This window comes from Sorex fumeus, unplaced genomic scaffold (assembly GCF_029834395.1).
Source record: "Sorex fumeus unplaced genomic scaffold, SorFum_2.1 ptg000006l, whole genome shotgun sequence".
In the NCBI taxonomy this organism is placed as follows: Eukaryota; Metazoa; Chordata; class Mammalia; order Eulipotyphla; family Soricidae; genus Sorex; species Sorex fumeus.
This window is the reverse complement of record NW_026606063.1, coordinates 24,519,801-24,534,860: the sequence shown is the minus strand read 5'-3', so window position 1 is coordinate 24,534,860 and position 15,060 is coordinate 24,519,801.

The following is a 15,060-nucleotide window of genomic DNA, read 5'->3' as shown; positions in this document are numbered from 1 at the left end:
TTCTCACTAATTCATTGCAGGAGTGTGGGTTGGCACTTCATAGTCCCAGGACTCAGTTTCCCCTCTCCTGAGCTTGGAACCATAACCCCAATCAATCTATTTCACAGGTAGGAGTTTGTCCAGAGAATAAACAAATGCCATTCATTTCTTATTGATTGAAATCCAAGTCTATTTCAATAGGTTAGAAGTGTGGTCAAATATCAAAGACCTGAATTTAGCAACATTTAAGTCAAAACAAACCAAGCACCACACAGACACTGCCTTCTACTGGGAACAAGGTAGTATTAAGCCCAGCAGTACCTGGGATTTTTTCCCAGTAGTAACTGAGAGGAGAGAAACAAACTTTACTTTTGCAAACCTGGTGTGATTTGAGACTTCATTACCAAAAAAAAAAAAGTTACCTTATGAAGAAGGAAAGACATTTTTGTGGATACTAAAAGGGAGGAAAAAAAAAACAGGAAAAAAATCATGAATTTGAAAATCTTACAAACATAACAAGTGAATAATTTACAACGTTTCCTTCATTTATTGAAAAACATGGGATCATGTTCTTGCTCAATACAGCTCTTGAGTTCTCTTCCTACAGCTATTACTCACTTAGTCATCTTCATTTTTTTTTAAAGGGCATTTTTTTTTGAGTCTGTTGCTCTTGACTTTTCATAAGACACCATCTGAGTGCCACCTGCCTTCTGTGCGTGCCCACGCCTCTGGCCTTCAGCCTCAGTCTCTGCTTGCCTCTGCCCTACTCAGAAACCCATCTCCCCTTCCCCTCCAACACACACACTCTCTCTGACACTCCCAGTACACACTGTCTCTCGGATACCCGCCCCTCCCCCATCCCCACACACATAGCGTCTCAGACACCTCACAAGTCTGTGTCTCTCAGATATCCCCCAACACAGAAAGTCTTTCAGACTTCCTCAGTATGTACATATCCTTTCAGGCAGCCTCCAGCTGTCTCTTAGACTCCCCCACTGTTCTTCACACCCACTCACACACTCCTCTAAGAGCTTCTTTCACTCTCAGACAACCATAATCTCTGAGATCCGGCACTGTCTGAAAACCCCCTCCCTGCCCACATTGTCTCTCAGACTATACCCTCCCACCCCACATGGTCTCACATCATAGCACCACCATTTTTCTATCCATCTACAGAAGCCCTGCGAGAATTCCTAGCCTCTGCTCATCATGAATTCTTATCAGATCTTATTCCCCTGATTGAATTGTTCTATACTTCATATTTTCTTATTCCTGCAGCATTTATGACATTGTCAGTTTCACAAATAAAAATATAGGGTATCCATTTAAGTTTAAATTTCAGATAACTTTTGCTTTTAGTATGCCCTCTATATCCATATGTTTCCACATTTGTGGGAGAAGCAGAAGAGACATCCTTATTTGAATTCTGCAGAGTAGCAAAGAGGTCCACCAGGATTGAAGAAAACTGTTGAAGATTCCACTGCTAAGTGATATTGCTGGAATTTGAACAAAGACTGGCTGTCCCCAAAGCTGATGCCTTTTCCATGGCAATGTGCTGTCACTATTAAATATAACAGCGTATCTATGGTACTTGACAGTTTTCAAAACACTTTGAGAAGCATGAGCTTAATTAATCTTCACAAGAACCTTTTGAGATAGGTGCCACGTTTCATTTGTTCTAAGACACATTCCCCCCCCCCCCACAAACACTTAAACATTTCTGATTTCAGGATGTATTTTATTATCAATAGTGTGTTATTTAATTGGCAGCATTTTCTTTCTTTTTAAATGTGTAAAAATGACAGCATCTTGCATTCAATTAAATGCAACATTATTATGTATTTTCTGCATCTGACGAAATAAGGGAAATATGGTCCCAAGCCTTAGGTGGCAGTTCTTGTAATAAGACTACCTTCCTGACTTCCTACTACCCTCATTGTGAATGGAAATTACAGAGACTTTCTCCCCAAGACACAATGGAACCAAGACACAAAGGTCCAGTGAACTACAGTGAATAGCATACTGCTAGGAAGTAACATGATGTGGTGTGTTCTCATCTTTCCATGTTTCTTTCAATAGAAGCTTAGCACTTAGACTGCACAGGTAAAATAATGTGACAATGGGTGCCTTCTCTCTTTTTTTGCCTACAACTTTCAGAGGAATTACTAAGAGAGAAAACCGCAGCTAGCTGCAACCCCATACCAATGAAAGATTTTAAGAAATAGGAGCCGAAGCTTGCCTTGGTAGTCATCCTGTGCCTGGTCTGCCAGCTGGAGAGCTCTCCTGACAACACACAAGCTGCTCGCTCCAGCCTGGGTCCTGGCCCAAATGCTTAATGACTCAGGCAGCATTGCTACCACCACTTCCCTTTGGAGCCTCCATCCACAGTCTAGACAGTGCTGGAGGCGATCATTCTTGATATTGGGCCCAGCATGTATTCGCAGAACCTCATTCCAAGTACTGGATTCTTGGGCTCAACACAGCTAATACCAGGAGGAAATCCTGATTAGAAAAACGAAACACATTTTGCAAGAAAAAGAAGAGACATGATGAAAAGGGGAGAGGAATCGGTTGGAGGGCGAGAGGAAAAGTGGGAGAGGAAAATTGTTTGTAAGCTGACAGGTCTACAATGGAGTTCATTGTCACAGTCAGAGTTTAAGGGGTACTTGTCAGAAAGACCAGCATCTTCATTCAGAGAGCAGGTCCAAAGGCGTCTAGTATTAAAGAGATTCCATAGGGTTTTTCCTTTAAAGGGAAAGATTGTGTAAGGGCATATTTAAGCAGATTTAGCACACGGCATGGTGATTGTAGCTAGAGACACTATATATTATATTGTAAAGTCATTTTGGACCTCCCAAATTATGCTCAGTGGGCCCAAGGGCCACACTTAGTTATTCTCAGCCAACCAGAACATTCTTAGTATTAAAGTATTAATTCTGAGTAATAGAGTCTGATCATGTGATTTGGAGAGCCGTCAGGGTTACCTCAGCACCATTGGGTTACTCTGCTTCTCAGGGGGCTATGTGGTGCTGGAATGAGGGAATAGTACTGAGGTCAGGTGCCTGTAAGGCGTGTGTCTTAACTCTTGTACTATATCCCTGGTTCTGAGTCTTTCCAACCTTGCTGATGATCAGTTTCTTCTTATATACAAGACAGCTGACATCAGCTCTCTCAGAAGGCTTCCCAAATCATTCCCGAAGGGCTCATTAGTTCGCTCTCTCTTTGGGCTTCCTGAATCTGGCACTTGTTCAGTGGCAGCTTCACACACCATATTTTAGTTTCTTTTTTGCTGCTCTTGCCCCTTTTACTCTCGTGGCTCCTTGGAGATTTCACATCATTGTATTTCTAGCATCAGTGTCTGGTGAAGGAGAGGTTCTCTGAGTCTCCTCAGAGGCAATGTCAAGAAAGACTAAAGCAGTGAAGATGAAAAACAAAGCAGTTAGTTGAATAAGCTCAAGGAGAAGAGGGTCTGCACCCCATTTACTCTAAGACCTCGATTCTTCTCTCTCCTGTCAGTCTCCCTACTCCTTGTAGCCTTGCCTTGCAACAGACAATATTCTCTGAGATTGGCTGTAACCATTGCTGGTAAGATGAATTGACAGTGCTCTTTTCATTGCCCAGGTAAGGAAAATAAGTTTCAATGAAGCAGATGCACATTTTCAAGGTCATGCCACTCCTAGTGACAAAAGTAGTTCTGGAAGCCGAGCTCCCAGTCTGACTCTTTTCTAGGTCTCCTTTTTTTTTTTTTTGCGGTTCATTTCGCAAAGATAATGCAAAGCTAATAAGGCTAAAAATAATGATCGGAGAGAAGTTTCTCCGACATCTCGGATGTGAGTAGGCTCTCCGGGAGTCTCAGATGGGAATGCGGCACAGCCTACACTTCCTGCTCACTCATCACACAGACCTCAGGAGCCTCAAGGAGAGTGGGTCCTGGAGACCTGAAACAGGAGCTGAATCACTGTGAGCATGACAGTTGGATCTGAGCAGAATGGTGTGGGTGGTCGAGTCCCAGACAGAAGACACTTGGCCAGATGGAGACATGCCTGTAAACTTGGATGTGGCTCTGCCTGTTGCCGGCTCTTCAGAGCTGCTCTCTTTGGACTGAACAGACAACTGATGAGGCATCCACTGTGGAGACACCTATCCCTGGGAACCCTCAGAAAGGGACATATGTAAAGGTGAGCAACAAATCACAACTGGCCACCATGTGATACCAGGACACCGGGAAGTATAGACACTACCTAGATCCTGGGAAGGAAATATGGGCAGTTACAACAGAGTGGCAAGGATGCTATTTATACAACACCCATCTGGTGAGTGTTCTGGGTGCTTCCCTGCAGACACACAACTCAAATGCAGCAAGATCTTAGGCTGAATCGAAGGATTCACTCTGCCATTTGCTGATTTGCCTGGAATTGTCCTGTCCAAATCAGTGAATGGACCTTACTTTTTTTTTCTCTACCAAGATCATAGAAATAATCAGGACAGTTGCGATTTTTCTGTATTCTGTGCTAATCATTTTCAATCTTTGCAGGAGGTGTTATCAGAGTCATTACATGTGATAGGAAAGGTATTTCCATCAAAACTTAAGAAATTTACTCAAGCTCACAGCTTTGAGTCATGGTCATGGAAGTCCACTGATAGACGGGCTCTGCTGGAGTCACCAAGCTGGAAGCATACAGAGCCACGATTGGGATCAGGTGTCTACGACCTCAAGTCCCAGCTCTGTGTTTTGCACCCTGGATCCCTGCTTGCCATTCCCTTTCTGTTCTCTTCTCCAGTTTTGACAACGAAAGAATCCCTGGAAGGCATCTCCAAGAAGAATACAAGATTTCTGTGCTTGCTGGCTCTGCAAGGGGATTTTATCTGGTTTCAATCCACTGGAATTTGTAGACAAATGTTCCCCTCATGTCTTTGGCAGATCTAAGTGCACATGTCACATTCACAAGGCCTGACAGTGCCACTGAGAATCAGAATACCTCCCACTCAACTTCCTTGAATTTTCTTTGCATGTCCTCCTCTCGTTCCTCAAGCACACAGCTCCGCCACACCAATAGCGCACATCTGCACCATGATGGGGGATGCATGTCTGGTTCCAGGGATTTTTCCAGCAAGCAAAGTTCCCTGGAACTGGTTTGGGTTTTAAGAGCTAGGAAGTCATTTGTTTAGGTTCACCCCTGCCCCATCTGTCTGGCATGGGAAGAAAATGGGGCCAGAGAAAGGATTCCCAAAGTCCTTTGAGTACATATAGAGACAAGAATGAAAAGAGAAAATTATACATCTATAAATCGCACCAAATTTGGAAAAAATCCCAGAAAAATAAGCACTAAGTGTTTATAAATTACTTTAAATGTGAAGAGAAGAAATAAGAGGAGGGACAAAGGAAGGAGGACGGGAGTAAAGCAGAATCAAGGAACCCAGAAAACCCAGCATTTATGAACACTCTGTGCATCTCACAGGACATTGTTGTCCTGAGATCCATATGAAAGACAGACTTTGCTTTCTCTCAGAGTCATCATTAAATAATATGGCTTTTGGCAAGTCACTTCCCATTTTGGAATTTAGTTTTCCACTCTAAAAAAGTATTTGAATAGATAATCCTTAGACCCCAACTAGGCCTGTGCATGCAGAGATGTGCAGACAAAAGGAAACCCAGCCCCATCTCTCTCTCTCTCTCTCTCTCTCTTTCTCTCTCTCTCTCTTTCTCTCATTCTCTCTCTCTCTCTCTTTCTCTCTCTCTCAGTAGAATTCTCTGGACTCTCCTCTCTCAGGTAGGACAGTGAGCCCTGGAAACATGGCGCAGAACATAGAACCAGACAAGGCAGAATACAGGCAGGACTTGTGCTCCAAGGAAAGTTCAGGTTGATGAAGGCAGGGATCAGATGCCTAAGAAAGCTCAGGACTAGGCAGGGCACGGATGCCCAAATAATGACAAAGTGCTGAGCAGAAGAGTCTCACCCACATGCACGTGGCCATGGCTGGAGAGTTGGAAATTGGGGCAGGATGACAAGGAACTGCTGGGGTACATTTGGGAGTCTCAGCGACATGTATGGGGCATAGGGATCTCGCCCATGAGCATGTGGCCGTGTCCAGAGTCTAAGAAACACACAGGGTAGAGAGAGCAGTGAAGGGACAGGACCTGGCCATCATTCACGGGAGGAGAGTAGACTGTGTAGGATGAGACAAGGAAGTCATTCATGGGACCAGGCAGCATCAGAGACAGGACTAGTGATGTTGTCCATGGGTAAAAGAGATGCCTGGACATCTGGGGAGGAACCCGAACCTTCTAATTTGTAGGTACAATAAATTAACTTTCAATCTTCCGTGTTTTACATGCACATCTTTCATACAATTCTCAAGAACCTACTAGCAGGAAAAAATCCATTTCATGAGCATACTCTGGTGGAGCATGTGATGCTTAAAAGTGTTTTATTTGGTTTTGCTTTGGGGCCATACCTGGCCATACTCAGGGTTTAACTACTGGCTCTGCACTCAAGAATCACTGCTGGTGGGCTGGGGACCTTATGGGATGCCAAGCTAATAACACAAAGGCGATATATGTTGTACTTGCTATGTTGGACCCCCACTGGAATGTTTTATGCACAAAACCCTAACAATAGCAATTTTGTAAACCATGGTGCCTAAAATAAAGTTTGAAAATATAGTGTCACTATATCACTGTCATCCCGTTGTTCATCAATTTACTTGAGCAGGCACAGTAATATCTCCATTTGTCCCAGCCCTAAGATTTTAGCAGCCTCTCCTTACTTGTCTTTCCCAATGTTATTGGAGGCTCCTTCAGCATCAGGAGAATAAGACCGGCTATTGATACTGTTTTTGGCATATCAAATACATCACGGGTAGCTTGCTAGGCTCTGCTGTGAACAAAAAAAAGTAAAGACGCGTAAATCATTTTAAGAATCAGAAGAGAGAGCAGGGCATGACTTCTAGGATACCAAGATCTTTAAGATACAGGGGCTGGAGCCATAATACAGTGGGTAAGGGTTTGATCCACATGTCCCCCAGTCCGGCCAGGAGTGATTCCTAAGCACAGAGCCAGACTAAGTCCTGAGCACCACAGGGTGTGACCCTCCTCCCCCCAAGTCCCCCTTCCTCCATCCAAAGAAGGAAAGAAAAAAAATGCATACATGACTAGGACTATTCATCATTATTTTGTTTTTGTATTTTGTTTTGGGCCTCACCTAGGTATCACTCCTGTGGGGACTCAGGAGACCTTATGTGGTGTTGGTGATGGAATCTGGGTTAGCAGCATGCAAGGTAAGCGCCTAACCCACAGTAGGCCCTTGATACTACTATTGTTGCTGTGGTTGTTACTGTTCCTAGGGAAACTGGTTCATGTGCTTCCCAGATTCCTCTCGTGAGGTTCAGAAGGCAAGATAAGAGGTAGAATAGGAGAAGAGGAAGAAGAACAGCTTATAGGTAAAGTTATAGAGAGGCAATACAGGATGTAAAAAAAAAAGACGCAAAAAAAAAGAAGAAAGAAGGAGAAAAGAGAGAAGGAAAATGAAGACAGCACGAGGAAAGGAAACGGATGAGACAAAGTGCTACTTGAGGACATGCTTCCAGGCTCGGCAGCGCTGCCCGCCCCCGCGCACAGGCTTCCGCCCCACCAGGACTTCCTCCAAGAGGAACTTGTGTAAGGTGGTGCTGATCAGGCTGCCCTGGCTGGTTTTCAGCACACAAGGCACTGCTGTTTTTGAAGGATGCTGCAAGTGGAATAATTAACACTTGTTCCCTTGCCAGGCTGCACCAGGAGAAACAGGCTGTTGGAGACACGGTTTGGCTATGTCTCGTTGACCTCATGTACTGCCTGAGGGTTTGTCTATGCGTTTGAATGTCTCAGCAAACTCAGATAAAGTAGGAGGAGAATGGCCAGAAGCAGCCACTCCGGGCACAGACTTCCAATTACTGTAAGGAGCGCAAAGAAAGAAGCCAGAAAATGGATGTCCTAATGAGGACGGTTTCAGCAGGAAGAGTCCAGGGCAAGGTTCCTGGAGAATAACCTCTATTAACTTTGTTAAAAATTATTTAAACCACCTCCTTTGAAAGAAACAAAATGACAATGGTGTCACCTAACCCCGATATAAGTCCTACTTCACCACTTAAGCTGGAGTCAATACTTAAACTTGCTCTGTCTTCTTACCTGTTCAATAGGGTCAATCATTACAGAATGTGTGAGAATTGTGGATCTTCAACAAATGTTGATTCTCTAGCCTTTTAAGCTACTGATCCAGCCACTTTCATCATTTTTTTCATTTACTTAGGTGCACCAAAGCACACTGGGGAAACTTAACTTAATTCTTTTTAAATAAAAGAGCAAAAGAAGCATTAGGTGACAAATATATTTAGAAGGAAATAGTGACAATCAGTAACTACAGAGGTTCTGTGATGTTTGTCCATTCACTAAGGGATTAATGGCAAGTTAATGCCATGTATTTCCTGCTGACCCTGTGGTTACTTTAGCTGTAATGACTGCCGGGGTGACTCTCTTCAACCTTCAAGTTTTCTTTTCATTCACTCTCTTTCCTCAAATATTGTTCCTTACAATCTTCTCTGAATATCTTCCTTAACCAGTTTAACTCCAAGAGAATTTTTTTCCCCATAGTGCCTAATTTTTACTCTCTTCTGCACAATTTCTGTTTCCTCTTCTGAAAGTTTCGACATTATTTTTGTATTCTTCTATTTCCTGCCCTTTCTTAGCAAGTTTTCTAAGGAGAATCAGCTGTTCTTACCATCTGGCCATAGTCTCAAGAATTAGAAAAGAGTTTTTAGTGATAACAAATTTTATCTTTACTTGCTTCAGGTATGGAGGCAGTCATACAGTTGAAGAGGAAAACATGCTTACTCTTTTTCCTTCTAGTTTTCTGAGACTTCTATAATAAAGGAGTCTTATGTGAAGATGGTATTATGCAACTAACCACACAGAGACAATCTCACACATGCACTGATAATATGCAACCAATTTTGAGGACTAGAATGGTAATACAGTCGGTAGAGTTATTACCTTGCTTGTGGCTGAGCTGTGGTCAATTTCTGGCTCCCGATTTGGACCCCAGACCCCCCAGGAGCATTCCTGAGCACAGACCCACGAGTAATCCCTGAGCGATACCTGGTGTGGCTCAATCCACTCCCATCAAAAGGGGAAAATTATGCAACAGATTATGAATGAGGTATATCAGACATCTAGTTTTACTCATGCCTCTATCTTTCTGCAGACCCCTATTCTAACTACAACATAATCTTAAAAATTGATAATAAAATTACAATTTCACTGATGAGTATACTGAAACACACTCTGTTGCTCTATTTTACTCAATACAACATTTCAATAATGTAGACCAGCAAATATTCAGGTTTAGACTTCTTGGTCCCCAAATTAAAATGTTATGGAAGAATAATCCATAGACCTGATCAAACATTGACTTAACTCAAGTCTTACTTTTCATTTCTTCAAACTTTACTTCCTGCTTCTCCCAGTATATTCCTGATCATCAACAAGAGAAAGCTAGTGTTTTTATTCCATTCATAGACTCCACTCTTGTGTACTTCTTTCTCTAGTCATATGTTGCATTCACTCCAATTTATTTAGGGTCAATCTTGTGCTAGATACAAAAAAGGAAAACAAAATTCCCTCACACCATGATTTTATATTGTTGTGGGATTTTAGGGAAGGCAGAACATAAACAAAACATTAAATAAGATAGCTTTGGATAAACAAGATTCAGAAGGTTATTAAGTCTTAGAAGTGACTCATGTTTTTTGGAGACTGCTGTGATGTTGGGGTGGAGAATAATTATCAAGGGCAAAGGAGAAGGCAGAAAGATTATTTAGGAGATTGTTGCCTCAGAGCAGGCAAGAGATGAAGGTTGCTTAGTCTGGGTGGTAAAGATTTGGAAACTTGAAAGATTTTAGGATATGCTTCAGACATATTACAGTGCATTCTGAGGGTTAGTTGGGGATGATGGCTTGATCCTTCTTCTAAAAACTGAAATACTGTGGAAAGAAGCATTGGTGGAGGGATGGGTATTTGATCATTGTATAATCGAAACCCAAGCACAAAAATGTGTAAGTCTGCAACTGTAAAAAAAAAATAAAATAAAAACTGAAATACACAATTAGAAAAAGTTGTTTAAAAGAATAGTCATCATATAACATCATTTAACAGAGTCAAATGATGTTGGATGAACCATTAAAGATGTCAAGATCAGAAATAAGGTAAGCTCCATCAAATTTAGTCTTACATCATTAAGATAAGGATGCACTGGGACTGGAGAGATGGTATAGGTTGTAAGGTACTTGCTTTGCATACTGGTGATCCTAGTTTGATTTCTGACACTGCACATAGTTCCTTGAGCAGCACTAATGGCCACTCCTTGAACACGGAGACAGTAATAGCACCTGAGTACCTATCAATGTGGCCCAAACTACCTCCAACCCAATTCCCCACAGAGAGGATGTTTTCTGAGAAATATATTTAAAGGCTATTTTATCATTATGAAAATATCTTATTATATAAATTACACAAACGTAGCTGATACAGCTCAATTCTGCTTAGCCTATGTGAATAGGGCATTGCCTAGGTCTGCCATAGATGAACAATGTTATAGATGCAGTGGGGTCATTGGCTGAGATTCTATTAATTAAAAGATGACCGTGGGCAAGGAATGGAATGAAAGTGATGTTGAGTGTATGTGTTGTAAAGGTCAATTCAGAAACCTGGATTGATCAGAAAGTGAAGTGCAACCTTTAGAAAGTGAGAAAAAGAGGAAAGAAGCTTAATATGGTCATTAATCAAATGCAAAATCATAGCTTATGTGTAGAACAAAACCTTTTGGAGTAGGTGCTTGAACAGAGTTCCCCCCAAAATAACCACCAAAGAACAGTGGTGGATAGGTTACCTTTTGACACACAGAAAGAGGCTAGATTTCCAAGACTGATCATTTTCTAGAAGGAAACTTCTGCTGTCTTTCTGAGTTCTGATCTCCTTTTCCTCTTCCTTCTCCCCTCTCTGCTTCAAATTTATTATTAAAACTTATCCCTTAGAAACAGCAGTTATAAAGGAAGCTAACCAATTAATACATTTGAACTCAAGATTTGCTAGTGTTTGTAGTTTCCTGGGGTGGGGGGGGTATTTGTTAATATTTTGGCCAACCTGACTTTGTGCGCAGGGATCAAACTTGGTTTGGCAGGGCTAGGGGACCATTTATGGGATGCCTGGGATAGAATTCATATTGGTCGCCCACATGGTACACACCCTACCTACTGTATTGTCACTTTGGTCCCAAAAGTGATTTGTATTTTAAAGGAGGCCTAAATCAATTTTACTCTGTCATTCTACTATGTTATGGAGTCTTCAGAACATACCACAGTACTATGAAAAACTAGGAAATGATAGCAAGATTTTGCGTGATTCTTGGCCAGAGAACTATGTCTACTATCTAATTTAAAATTGCCCCAAGGATGCCCATTTTCGCATATCCATTTTTGAATTAATTTTAAAGCTGCATCTTGAGAATCCTTAGCTATAGAATGTGAGTGTCTTGAACACTAGAAGAATACTCTCAATGTGTAATTTATCAAGAGCTTTTTTTTTTTTTTTGCATTCTCCGAGGGTGGTAGAGGGTCCAAAAAGCAATTCTGGGAGGCTAAACATGAAAACCAGGAGGAATCAATTAGGAATAAAGCTTTAGCATCACCCCCTGGGACCACACTGCCTCATTCCTGTACAAGATTCCATCTTTGAAATGTCTTCTATATAGAACTCCCGCCCACACCCCACCAACTAGAAACTTTACAGCTGTGATACAGAGGGACTTTGAAGGGCGGAAAGGCAAAAGGGAATTTTCCTTCCTTTATGGTCATATTTAACAGCCAGTTTCCAAATGGTATTAATAAACGTTTCAACTTCAAAAACTTAACTTGACATTTCTACATCCTTTCCATTGTTGCTATGTTTTGTCTTTGTCATTACACAAATGATCTTTTTTTGAAGTAAAAACAGATTTTATTTGGAGGCTTTTTGAGGAAAAGGAAAGAGGGAGAGAAAGGAAGAGAAAGAGTAATGTGCTCAAGAAAGAAGGAGGGCTTCTCCAAAAGGCAGAGACTCCCAGTAGGACTAAAATGAATTTGCATCCCACTGAGCTCAGCGATGTGTTTGCTTATTTGTTTAAGCTTCTAGAGGTGCCATAAAATATTGAGATAGTCATTATTAATTGAGAGATAGATTCATAAAAGTCCAAATATATAAACTGCAAACTCCTAAATCACGGCAGAGGAATAAGAAGTGTAACTTTTTGCAAAATGTTCAAGTGATATGGGGCAGTGGTCCAATGGGTGCCAGATTGTGGTCTATCATCTGAATCTCACATATCTTCTGAATCATTTGACTGATTTTGAATGAATTGTTCAGGAATTCTGCCTCAGTTTTTATATATGTAAAATGAGAGTAGTAATGCTTTTGTTCAAGGTGTATCGATATTTTAATGAAACAATAAAGGTAAAAGGTAAAGGCCCTCCCGTTGATCGTCGATTTGCTCGAGCGGGCCCAGTAACGTCTCCATTGGAGACTTTGTTGTTACTGTGTCTGGCATATCGAATACTCTCGGTAGCTTGCCGGGCTCTCCGAGAGGGGCGGAGGAATCGAACTCGGGTCGGCCATGTTGGCCGCGTGTAAGGCGAACGCCCTACCCGCTGTGCTATCGCTCCAGCCCCCTAATGAAACAATAATTTATTTAAATGGGTGATGTACTTTGAAGTAATTATGCAGATTTGTACATATTTTTCTGCCTCTAGTTCCTGAAAAATCTCCTAAAAGCTTTAATAGCAGTGCTTAGAGTGCTTGTTCTGACATTTTTAGTCATTGATACCCATTCTTGAAGAGAACCACCTAAGATCTTTGTAGTTGTTGGAGTGATAGGATTGGCTTTTGTGAAGCTCCCAAATCCTTAAACTTTTGGGTTAATTGAAATGTTTTTTAGCCTTAGGAGCTGATTCTTGATTTCTCAGTAGTGGCCAATCACCAGAAAGAGCAAGAAGGGGTTAGAATTTTGGAACTTTCATTCCAAGTTCTCTTTTGCTTGCCAGGGGAAAGGGACTAGTAATGAAGTAAATAAATGATCATGCTTGTAAAAAGTCTTCCACAACACTTTAAATAGCACTGATCTTGGAGACCTTTCAGTCTAGTGGGAATATTCCAGGAAAGTGGCACAAAGCAATGTCAAAAGAAGAGAAATTTCTCTACTCAAGAGTACTTCCAGACTTTAAATGTGTCTTCACCTTACTATATATCTGTACCTTTTATCATTGCTTATATAATATAATATACTGGTAAAGGCAAAGAAGCATCCCCCTAAATTCCGTAGATTACTTTAAGAAATGATTAAATCCAAGAAGGGAGTTTGGAAGTTTCTTATTGACAATTAAATTGGATATAAATTTAGGTAATTTAGGACCCACCACTTGATATTGGCATTTGGAGTCCAGCAGTCTTCTGAGGCTAAACTCTAAATTTGTATGATATGTTCTAACTTCCTTCAATGCCAGAACTCAATTGAATGGAAGTATACCCAGCTGGAGTCTCAAAATGTGATGGGAGAAAAACCCCAAACATCTTGTGACAAATGTATTGTGTGCAAATAAAGGAGAAACACGTGGAATACATTTTCTTTTACATCACAATGACATTGTGCAATTAAACAGATTACTTTTGGTGACTTAGTACTAGTGTTCATAGAGAAAACAGGAAGAGCAATTAGTTGGAGGGTAAAAGGGCCAATGAATGACAGGAGAGAAATACAGAGGCTTTAGGGGTCAGGCACTTAGGCACTCTCAAAATTGTACGGAAAATTTAGAACTCAAGTCTAGAAATCTCTAGATAAGCAGAGCAACGAAAGTACCGAACACTGTACACTTGGAGTCCCTCTACCAGAAGTAGCACTGTTTGAAGTTTGTTGGTGCCTAAATTCCCACATGAGTTCAGTCATGTTGGCCAGGAAAATGCTGGGTAGCCCTGAGAGTTGGTTGTTGGCATTAGGTGTCAGCTTCTCTCCCAGGAAGTCCTTTGTGGATAATTTCATTGAAGTGAAACTGTAGGTCATGGTGACCTTGACTTCATGTGACTATTGAAGCTGGATCCCAGGAAAATATTGCAAGGAGTAATGTGGATCTAATCCTTTTTTAAAAATATATATAGAGAAAAACAGAGTGAGGGAGACTCTGTGGAGACAGTTGATGGCCATCCATAAGAAAAGAATCAACTCTGTCCTCTTGGGACCAACAAAATGAGACTTTTCATCTCAGAAATCTGTACATCTTCCTGTGGTTTGATAGTCACTGGAAATTTGAGGCCAGACAATGAGTGGTGAATGAGACGAGCCAGAGCTATGTGACTGCAAGATTTTGAGGTTGAAGTCTTCTTTACCACCAATCACTCTTGTGATTAGAAATTTTCTTCCACTTTTGCACCTGTGCTCTCATACACGCCAGAATAGGCCTAATAGTTCCCAATTTGTAGAACAGGACAGTTGAAACGGTAGAAAGCATTACACTGTGAATTGTCTACCTAGTCACATTTTAAAGGTGAAAATAGCTGGCATATCATAATAGCAGGGGAGTCTATTTTGTTAGCACTTAATGCTATTATTATTAGAATACGTTTGAAAAGTAATGGGTTATATTATCTTTCTTCCTGGGCCAAATACTCTAATTTAGTGGTTCGCTAATGGTAAGAAAGTAAAAATTAAGAGGAATATGCCAAGTGAAGAAGTCTAAGGCAAAAGACACTTGAGAAGAATGGGCACTGGTGGAGGGATGGGTACTTGAACATTGTTTGACTGAAATGAAATCTTGAAAGTTTGTACATTCTTAACTATCTCACAGTGATTCATTAAAATAAAAGAAATTAAAAAGAAGTAGAAAAAAAGACACGAGTTGTTTTTTATTTTTTTCAAAAATTGACCTTCAGACAAACCACTGTTGTGATGAAATGATTTTAACTTGCTCACAATGGTCTTCAAAGTAAAATCCCACCTTGTGTTCAGAGACTATGATAATGCTCAGGAA